We start from the raw sequence: 10,982 nt of genomic DNA, 5'->3' as shown, positions 1-10,982 counted from the left end.
TGCACACACACGAGGAACGAGGAGACGCTGGAGAATACGTCAGGACTTTATTACCACCAAGGAACCAAGGGAGACGAACACAGGAAGACGTTCACAGCGGACAGAGAACTTGGGACTGGGAACACTTTTTATACACACACACAGGAGGAAGGGATGACGAGACACACCTGGGAGCAATGAACCATCATGGGGAACACCTGGGACAAATTAAACATGGGAAAGGAACACCTGGGGAGCAAGACACATACAAAACATGGAACAGAGTCTGACACTAGCCAATTTAAAATAAATATTACTTTTACACAAAAGTTTGGGGTCAGTAAGATTTTGTAATATTTTTTTAAGTCTCATGCTCACCAAGGCTGCACTTATTTGAACAAAAAAACTAAACAAAAACAAAAAAACAGTAAAAGCAGCAATATTGTGAAATATAACATTTTCAGCATCATTGCTCATTAGTCTTCAGTGTCACATGTTCCTTCAGAAATAATTCTAATATCATTTGCTGCTCAAGAAACATTTATTATTATTGCTGCTTCATATTTGTGTGGAAACCGTGATGCATTTTTCAGAATTAATTTCATATATAGTAACAATATTATGTAATGTAATGTAATAATGTGGCAATGGTTTCTTAAGATCTACTTATGCTTCTGATGCTTTTGGGAATCGCAGCCCTATTTGAACAAGCACTGTGAGCCATGTGTCAGCAGCGAACGCTGTCTGTGATTGATTGGTTCTGTCTTTCAGCATGTGTGTGTGTTCCGATGAGCAGGAGAAATGGTTCTATCCAACACAATTATTCACTAATATAGTCTATTTTTCCACTTAGAAGCTTATTTTATGCACCGAATTTCTTGATAAATAAATACAATTAATGGTTAAAAAATGCACTTTAGAATCAATATTTTTATGTGAGGATCGATCCTTCCGATACAACATCAGTATCGAAAGTATCGATACTTAAGGATCGATCTGCCCATCCCTAGCGAAATACTGTCTCAAAAAACTGTCCGGTCCGAAGTAGAGTTGCAATTACTGTGCTTGGAGACATGTTGGAAGAACTCGCTCTGCTCAGAGCTAAAATAGAAAATCTTTGTTCTCAGTATCTTGGACAGCATGTTTATTGGAGCAGCCGAGTGAACGCACGAGCTGTTGGAAACATGTGACAGTGCAGTCATATTATTCCGTTTGTCCATAAAGTGTGATCATCTTGATGCTCGATTTCCTGAAGGTGAGCTTAAAGAATGGTCTGCTTTTAGCCTAGAGACACTGGATTCAACACTTGATTTTGATCATGTTTATAGATTATGTAACCAGACTGACAGAGAAGTTCACTGTCAAAGAAAAATGAAAAATGGGAGCGCTGCAGACATTTGCTGAAATGGTAACTTGGACACCAAAAAGTGAGGAGTTCAGTGTACAGCTTATTGACATTTGCGGGACATTCCAAGCATCTAGTGCAGACTGTGAACGCAGTTTCAGTCTGATTAATCATATCAAGACAAATTCATGCAACCGACTTCAGACCACCCTTTTGGATCAGCTGATGAGAATCTGGTCTACACAAGCAGAAGGCCCTATAAATCTTTACAAGGTCTACAACCACTGGAAAGGGAACAAGGACAGACGGGAGAGGTTTTAAGGTATGCTACAAAATTAATAAATACATAAATAGTGACAGTTCATTCAGTTATTTTGTGCAATGTGTTTGACTTGGACAATATTTTTACTCTTTACTCGAATAACAATTTTAATTATCCTTAAACATTATAATGTATAAAGTATTAATTAGTTGACAAAAGCTTTACACTTTGTTTATTACAGATTACTATTTTGGTGTATTAGTTCACACCAGCAGAAATAAACACAAACGGGAGTGCATACCTAAACAATGTCTATAATTGCTCAAATAAAACAGGCAGATACTATTTTTACTATTGTGGTGCATCTGTGTTTTTTAGATCCTGTTTTAAGAGAGACCTTCCACAGACCTGCAGGGCCAGTCAAGAAAGGACTGATGAAGCACTATGATGTTGTTGTGTATATAGTTTTATTAAAATGTGGTTTAATAAAATGTTTTATTTAAAATATTGTACTGTCATAGTTACTGTACTTGTTGTTAAACAGTTGATAGAAGGGACTATGTCATCTATCAAACTATAGCATAATTAATATGCCCTTTTTGTGTAGACTATATTGTCACAGAAGATTTTTGCTCAAGTTGCTCACAGTTTTAAAGTTTGTGCTCAGAGAAATAATTATTTGCTCAGTGCCATAAAAAAATTAGAGGGAACATTGCTACTAAGTATTATTAGTGTATGAACAATAAAAAGTTCTATGATGCCTCAAACTATATGGCTTGTAGAGATGATGCTAAGATGTGCTATTACTTTTCTGAGCAATCTTCTAATTTTAGGAAGAAAAAATCGTTATATTTATAGTGGTTGACCGATATATTGCCAAGGCTGATATATCGGCTGATATTTGGTATTTTTCAAATATCGGTGGGACTTTTATTTTGACGGTACAGAGAACGGCAGCACCTGAGCACACAGCACTCATATTCTCCCTCTTTATTGTTTGCTGACACTGTTTAATAGTTCCATCCAATACAGACAGAAGTTTGTCTAATAATCAGATAGAACTGTTAAACAAAGAATTTAAACTTTTATATTATTAGTAATAGAAAGGCAAACATTATAATACTTGTTTACCGTCAGCATTCAGCAAATATGTATTTATATAATTCAGACAAATCTTTGAATGTCTAATAAACATTTAATTTCACAAACCTTGCAGACTTAGTCGAATCCAGTTGTGAGATCTTGTGAAATGTGCATTTCTATCCTGCATACGATCGCGTGTACTCTGTGACGGTCGGTCCGTGCGAATTGAATGTGGACAGGAGCAGAGTTCGGCTTCACTGGAGATGCACGAGCGACAAACTTTATATTTGTGATTTCTAAAAATTGTGATGCGCTTTATTCATTTGCCCATTGTCATATTCATCTAATTTTCACTGCGTGCTCTATGTAAAATGAGTGTTACAATGGCTTTATTTGAAAAAATATGATTCCCAATGCACACAAACTTCCAAGATTACTGAGTGCCCTGTTGGTTACAGTGTTTACTTCTTTTTTATTTATATATATATTTTAAATATTTCTTTATTTGTGAAAAATACTGTAATAGTATTACAGCACTCTGCTCTCTAAGATATCGACTGTCAAAAAAACAATATTGGTCGACCACTAATATTTACAGTGAAGGAGTGACCTGAGCCATATGTAGGGTTGAACCAGCTGTTCATAAAGTCTTTACTTAATTGGAACATAATGCTGACAGTGGGGGCTTAGTAACTACTAGTACTTTGGTTGTACCATTTGTTCTTACCTACCTACTACAACGTCATAAACTCTCTGTAACTCGCATAATAGGATGTAATAGGGATATTTCAAGAAACTCAACCTCATGTCACTCTAAACTAATAAGGCCGGTTTCACACCGCAAGCATGAGCGGCACGTGAGCAGTGCATATTTTTTTGGCGTGCATGTTAACAAATGAGTGCATTCTCACCGGGAGCAGGAGCACCGCTGAAGTGATTGTTTCGGGGCCGATTCTATTTTTGTTGCGCTGTTCATGCTCAAATAAAGTGATAGGACACTTTTGATGGACAAATTAAATATGATTCCACAGAAAATGTGCTAAAAATGAATAGAATAAGCATGTCTAGTGTGTTTTAACAAGAATTAGTGTATGTCAGAAAAAGAACAGGCAAAAGCACGCACATCGATCTCAACTGGGTGCTCGACTAAGAAACAAGTGGAAAATTTTTTTAAATGTAAAGTCGGCAACACCAAAGCTCCAAAAGTATAAAAACATTTATTAAAAAAAAAAAACTGTCGCATAGCGTATGTGACGTTTCGAGCACGCAGGCTCTTCATCAGACAAATGAACAACACTGATGTACCAATCTTTATAGGCCTACCTCCAGGTGATCAAAGGTCACATGACCGACCGTACAATATTATCATGATAATAATAAGAATAATACCAAAACAATGACATATCAACCAAGGAGAAAAACCAAGAAAAAATAAAAATAAATAAATAAATGAACAAACAACAAAACAAAACATATAAAGCTATGCAAAATAAAAAATACAAGAATACAATTCTCAATGTATTATTCAATAACATTAATTGATGCCTGCCTACGTACATAAATACAATCAATAACCACAAAGCATTTATTATATATACATAGATATCTTATGTTTAAAGAAATGGACGAATATCAAAGTCCTCATTTAATCCTCTCGGGGATAACATGTCTACACTGTAAAAAATGACAGTGAATTTAACGGTAAAAGACTGGTTTATAATTTTGTTCAGTGTATTTAAAAGCTGCTTGTGATGGGCTTTGGTTCATCATGTGACTTTCTCATCACCACCTGCATTTGGTGGTTATCAGTGTATTACAAAGGTACAAAACAGATTTCAGTACTTCAATAAGTTGGTATATTAACATTATATCAGTTATGAAATTACGGTATTTAACTGTAAATTTAAGTTAAAACCGTAAAACCTAAAATGTTGCTACCGTATTTTTTACGGTAAAATTCCGGCAACCACAGCTGCTGGTTTTTTACCGTAAATCTTATGGAATTTTTTTTACAGTGTAGTGTATAAATCCAAAAGGCCTCACGCTGTAAAAGCGATTTGTTGATATCACCTCCGCGACGTGGACACTTAACTACCTCAATGCCTATGTACTGAAGAGTGGAAACTGAGTGTCTTGAATCTGCAAAGTGCTGTGCTACCGGACTTTTTGGATCGCAATGTCTAATTGCACATAGATGTTCAGAAATGTGATTTTTCAGAGGTCTTACCAATATAACATAAACCACAGGGGCAACGCAACAGGTAAATGACATTAGCCATCTTACACGAAATAGTGCCTCGAATTTAAATTTTTTTAGCCGTGTGCGGATGTGTAAAAGTCGATGTCTTATATCTGTGAAATTACACTGTTGACAGTTACCGCATCTGTAATTCCCATATGGTATTTTGTTCAAGAAATGAGTAGCAGGTTTCAAATCAGCTCTGACCAAAATATTTCGGAGATTAGGTGTTTTCTTATACACTAAACGAGGTGGTTTGTCAAAACATTTCTTGAGGTTGGGATCACTCTCTACAATATTCCAATGTTTTAATAAAACTGTCAATGTCTTTCGAAACAGGCAAATTGGATATAACAATTAACACGACGGTCAATTTTTTTTTTTTTTTTAATCGCAATGTCTAATTGCACATAGATGTTCAGAAATGTGATTTTTCAGAGGTCTTACCAATATAACATAAACCACAGGGGCAACGCAACAGGTAAATGACATTAGCCATCTTACACGAAATAGTGCCTCGAATTTAAATTTTTTTAGCCGTGTGCGGATGTGTAAAAGTCGATGTCTTATATCTGTGAAATTACACTGTTGACAGTTACCGCATCTGTAATTCCCATATGGTATTTTGTTCAAAAAATGAGGAGCAGGTTTCAAATCAGCTCTAACCAAAATATTTAGAAGATTAGGTGTTTTCTTGTGCACTAAACGAGGTGGTTTGTCAAAACATTTCTTGAGGTTGGGATCACTCTCTACAATATGCCAATGTTTCAATAAAACATAATCAATGTCCTTCGACACAGGCGAATATTGGATGTAACAATTGACACGACGGTCAAATTTTTTGTTTTTTAACGAGACTCTCTTGTTGTGACACATCTTTAAAACGACTCGCTGCAGACTGAATCCACTCTTCTCGATATGATCGTTTTCTGAATCTCTCTGATAAAATTTGACAGTGAACTCGACTAAATTGGGAAATTGGTAACGAACGCTTTAATGACACAGGATGATAGGATTGTCCGTGTAAGATAGTGTTACGGTCAGTTGGTTTGCGATACAAAGTAGTTTCAATTCCTGATGCATTGAGAAGAACAAGCACGTACAAAAAAATGCATTTTCTCTTGATGAAATTCCATCGTAAATTTCAACGCACTTCACTTATTATTAACCAAACTATGGAACAAATTCAGTACCACTCCATACTAAAAAAACATCATCAATGTATCGTTTCCATAGAACAATGTGTCTCAAGAAATCATTCGCCCCAGGATTTAACACAAACTGATGTTCAAACAACCCACAAAATAAAGATGCAAAACATCTTGGAACCCATGCTGACCCCTGAGATCTGCAAATAGTAATCTGACCCAAACAAAAAATTATTATGTGAAAGCACCAATTTTGCCAAGTCACTCAAACATACAGTGCTTGGACCCTGACAAGGACGTTGATTGAGAAAAAATTTAATTGCCTCTTGCCCTCCCTGAAATGGAACATTGGTGTAAAGCGATTCAACATCCATGGTGACTAGAAGGACAGGACAATCAGGTTATGTCACATTATTAATGAGTTCGATAAAATCCATCGTGTCTCTAGTATAAGAAGGTAAAGACGTGACTAAAGTTTGTAAATGGAAATCAACGAAAGCCGATATTTTTTCTGTAAGGGACCCAATTGCTGCCACTATGGGTCTCCCAGAGGCAGCGTGTATAGTACAGGTGTAATCGGATGCTCAACACACATATACTCATATTAATTTTTTGTCAACAAGCCTGAATCCACAAAGAGTTTTAAAGTATTGTGTAAAGATGTTTTGTAATGATGTTTCTGTATGTCAGAAAAGAAAATGAAGAATCAAAAATATAGAAGAATATCGAAGATTTACCCATTTAAACTTGTTTTTAATTATTCAGTTTGGGTTCAAGTTTGGTGTAAGACAAAAAAAAAACATTAAAAACAGCATGTTCTATATTGAATTATGACTGAAACTACATTTTTCAGATTTTCAGATTGGAGCTGTTTTTTTTGTTTGTTTACCATTTACCCATGTTAACAAACTTTCAAGACTTTAAAACTTCCAAGTTTATAACTGACCACTTCTAAAAGCAAATTTATAGTTGTCTTTGTAAAGAAATATGTAGCTTTTGAGCCGCTGCTGTGACAGTGTGAATACTCTCACGAGTCAGCAGCTGCAGTGACAATGCTACACTGACATGAAGCTCAAGATTACGGTGTGAAATCGGCCAAGACTTTTGTTTTGTTTTGAGAGATTTCTGTTCCTCCATAGAAAGTCCTTTCCACCAAAACTTTCAAGATTCATAAAGTTTATAAAGACATTGTAAAAGTAATCCATATGAATACAGTGGTTTAATTAGGCTTTTATTCACATAAAAACATTGACAAATGGAAGCTTAAATGTGCTTCCTTCACTTGCGAGAACCAATGAGGTTTGTTCTTGTATGTCACAGAATCTTGTTTGATCTTCGGCAAGAACCAGTGAGAATTGATCTGTGACAGGCGAGTTGAGCTTTCATTTACCCTCTTTGATGTAATCTATGTGCTCAGATCTTTGAAAATAAAGTCCTAAATTAAATATATTCATCATATAAAGTTAATCCACTGATTGCAAGTCGAAATTGAGAATCCAAACAACTTGTAAGCTGGGAATGTTCTGAGAGTTACGACTTGGACCACGTGACCGCTATACCACCTGTCTGCTGCAGATTCATTTTGGCACTATTAGGTGTTGATGTTGTCATGTTGTGATGTCATGATGTTGTGATGTTGTAATTCCGAGTCCGAGGACAGCTCCGAGTAGAATGTCATGTGTTGTCATTTATTTTGCATAACATAACTATTAATTAAACAGTATTTAATAAAAGATCCATTGAGATAATAATGAAATAAAAATGATTATATATCTACACAGGAAAATAATATTTATGACATACCTAAAACAAATAAGGGATAATAAATATTAGTTTTACAATAGCTATAGGAATTGACCTTATTTTAATTATTATATTTTTGGGGGTTAAAACCTGACACGTGACAGTGGGTGACACACCGCTAAGGGGACCATTTTGATCAGTGTTGTGCTAAAGAGACACTATTTAATCAGTTATTCATGTTCATTTACAGTGGGTATAAAAAAAGAATCACCCCCCTTTAAAATAATCACATTTTGTTGCTTTGCAGCCTGAAATGATGATGGACAGAGTTTTTGTTTTATCCAGCTGTATTTACTCAGTGCAACTTATAACATCCAAGTTAAAGATATAACACCAACATGTCAGAAAAATAAATAAAATAAAAACTGAATCACAGAGTTGGAAAAAGGATCACCCCCTCCTAAAAATCACATTTAAACTCAATAAGGTGTAGCTAATCACCTTCTCAATGGCACACAAAGCCATTTGACTTTCAAATGAGATCAGCTGTGGTAATTTTGATTAGCCCAGCATGAAAAGAGCTTTCCTGGAGCATTTCAGTTCTTGGTAGTGCAACTGAAGCAAACAACCAACAATGGGTGGCAAGGCACCCTGTCAAAACATCTCCGGGATAAAGTTGTGGACAGGCACAAGTCAGGAGATGGTTACAAAAAAATGTCAAAGGCTTTATCAATGCCTAGAAGCACAGTGAAGTCTATTATTAAGAAGTGGAAGGTATTTGGTACAACACAGACTCTTCCTGGATTAGAACGTTGCTCCAAACTGGATGAAAGAGTCAGGAGGAAACTGTTCAGAGAGGCTACCAAGAGGCCTACAGCAACCCTGAAGCTGTTGCAGGAATTTATTACAAAGAGTAGTCATTGTGTGCATGTGAAAACAATATTACAAATTTTCCACAAATGTGGCTTGTATGGGAGGATTGGAAGAAAAAAGCCACTCCTCAAGAAAGGCCAAATGCAGTCAAGACTGAGTTTTGTCAAAATGCACTTTGAATAATCTGAGGCAGATGAAACAACTAAAATTTAATTATTTGGCCTCAACACCAAACTATATGTCGGGTGAAAATCCAATACAGCTCACCATCCAAATAACACCATTCCTACAGAAAAGCATGGAGGTGTTAATATCCTGTTATAGGGGTGTTTCTCTGCAGCAGGGACTGGAGCACTTGTCAGGATAGAAGGAAAAATGGATGGGGCAAAATACCGTCAAATTCTTGAAGAAAGTCTGCTGCCCTCTGCCAGAAAGTTGTCAATGGTAAGAAGGTTTACCTTCCATGACAAATACCCAAAGCACACAGCAAAACTGACCACACAGTGGTTAAAGGAGAAAAAGGTGAATGTCCTTGCACAGCCTAGTCAGAGCCCAGACTTAAACACCATTGAAAATCTGTGTAATGACTTGAAGACTGCTGTCCACCAACTGTCACCATCAAATTTAACTAAACTTGAGCAGTTCTGCAAAGAAGAGTGGGCAAATGTTGCATTGGTGTTATATCTTTCACTTGGATGTTATAAGTTGCACTGAGTAAATACAGCTGGATAAAACAAAAACTGTGTCCATCTTCATTTCAGGCTGCAAAGCAACAAAATGTGATCATTTTAATGGGGGGTGATTCTTTTCTATACCAGCTGTATTCCTGCTCTGTCTCTTAAATGGATAGTTCCCCTAAAAATGAAAATGTGCTGTTAATTTACTCACCGTCAGGCCATACAAAATGTAGGTGACATTTTTTTCTTCAGTAGAACAGTAAAGATTTTTAGCTGAAACTGTGGTCCTTGGTGATTCATATAATGCGAGTCTGTGGCTGCCTGCTTTTGAGAAAAAAAAGCATATCAAGGAACACAAAATTTATACCCCTGGCTCCTGATGGTATATATTCATCAGCACTCCAGTTACTCCAAAAGTTACTGAACTGAGGAAACAGTTCTGACTCAGATCGAAGACCGATGAGCTGGTGATTGTGCATATGTGAACAGAACACTTAAATGAAGGGGTGAAATGAAAGTTTTTATGGTTTCTCATTGTTTATGTAAAGTGAGGGGACCTGATGAAAACTAGATTTCCCTGTTTGCCTGAGGCTATGAATTACAAGTAATAATGTGGTAAATAATGTTCAGTTTCTTGCACAGACTGGTAATCACCCTCAACAATCAAAGGCATTTTATAATAAGGTTAAATTAGTTTAAACACACAACTTATTGATAGCATCTTTTTTGAAAGTTCTTTTGTTTCTTATATGTCTCCAGAGTTAAAAAAAATATTTTTGGTGTTTTTCTGTTGCTGGACCATGGATTGTTGCATTAGATGTTCACTTCATTGATCACCATAAAACAGCACAGTTAGATGATCTTGAATTGCAATATGGGACCAACAGTGTAGTTGTTCAACTCAGCAAATACATTGGGGTGTTTAAATGGCATTCTGCAGTGTTAAACATTGCCAGTGAATTGCTTCCACTCCAGCTCTCAGTGTCCCAGTGGTGGCTTAAGTGCTTAGATGTGGTGCTTAGATCCAGTGCTTAGATGTCTGAGTGGCGTAGGGACTGTTAAAAGCACTGTTGTAAGCCCCATGTTTTTGGCTGGTGTCTAGTCAGTGTATCCCTGAATAGAGCAATGGTTTACTACTCTATGTACTGTAGCATGTCTTTGCTGAGGATAAGTAGGTTTATGTTGTGGCAAAGTTTTGGTAATGATAACAATTTTTCATATAAAATAGAGCTTATTTAAAGGGATGCACTAATAATACCCCTGGCTCCTGATGGTATATATAAGTTGATAATTAGATAATGTCACACTAGCCTGCGGCGAGGAGCGAGGAGACAAGGTGTAAACTCATAAATGTCTTTTAATCCAGAAATCCAAGGGGTAACATGGAGACAGGGGAATTTCACAACACCCAACAAGTAGAACTGACAAAGGAAGACTACACAGACTGGGGCTAATAAACACAGGGCAATCAGGGGAACACAGGTGCATGGAATCATAATCAAATTAACACAATTAACATGAGGAGAACCTGGGTAATGGGGGGCAAAACACACACAGACAGCCCAGAACCCTGACAGATAAGTTGCTATTGTAGATGCTACACAGGAATTTAGACATCACAACATTATATATA

The 10,982-nt window shown here is 36.4% G+C and overlaps 1 protein-coding gene across 4 annotated transcripts in view; it reads left to right on the top strand.

Annotated features, from left to right (window-relative positions):
- The window catches only part of LOC107660316 (PEX5-related protein-like), a 111,308-nt gene that overhangs the window by 36,456 nt on the left and 63,870 nt on the right, over window positions 1–10,982 (top strand). The window lies entirely within an intron of this gene.

This window comes from Sinocyclocheilus anshuiensis, unplaced genomic scaffold (assembly GCF_001515605.1).
Source record: "Sinocyclocheilus anshuiensis isolate Anshui unplaced genomic scaffold, SAMN03320099.WGS_v1.1 scaffold1599, whole genome shotgun sequence".
Taxonomy (NCBI): domain Eukaryota; kingdom Metazoa; phylum Chordata; class Actinopteri; order Cypriniformes; family Cyprinidae; genus Sinocyclocheilus; species Sinocyclocheilus anshuiensis.
Note: the sequence above shows the minus strand (reverse complement) of the source record. Positions and strands in the feature narration are given on the sequence as shown.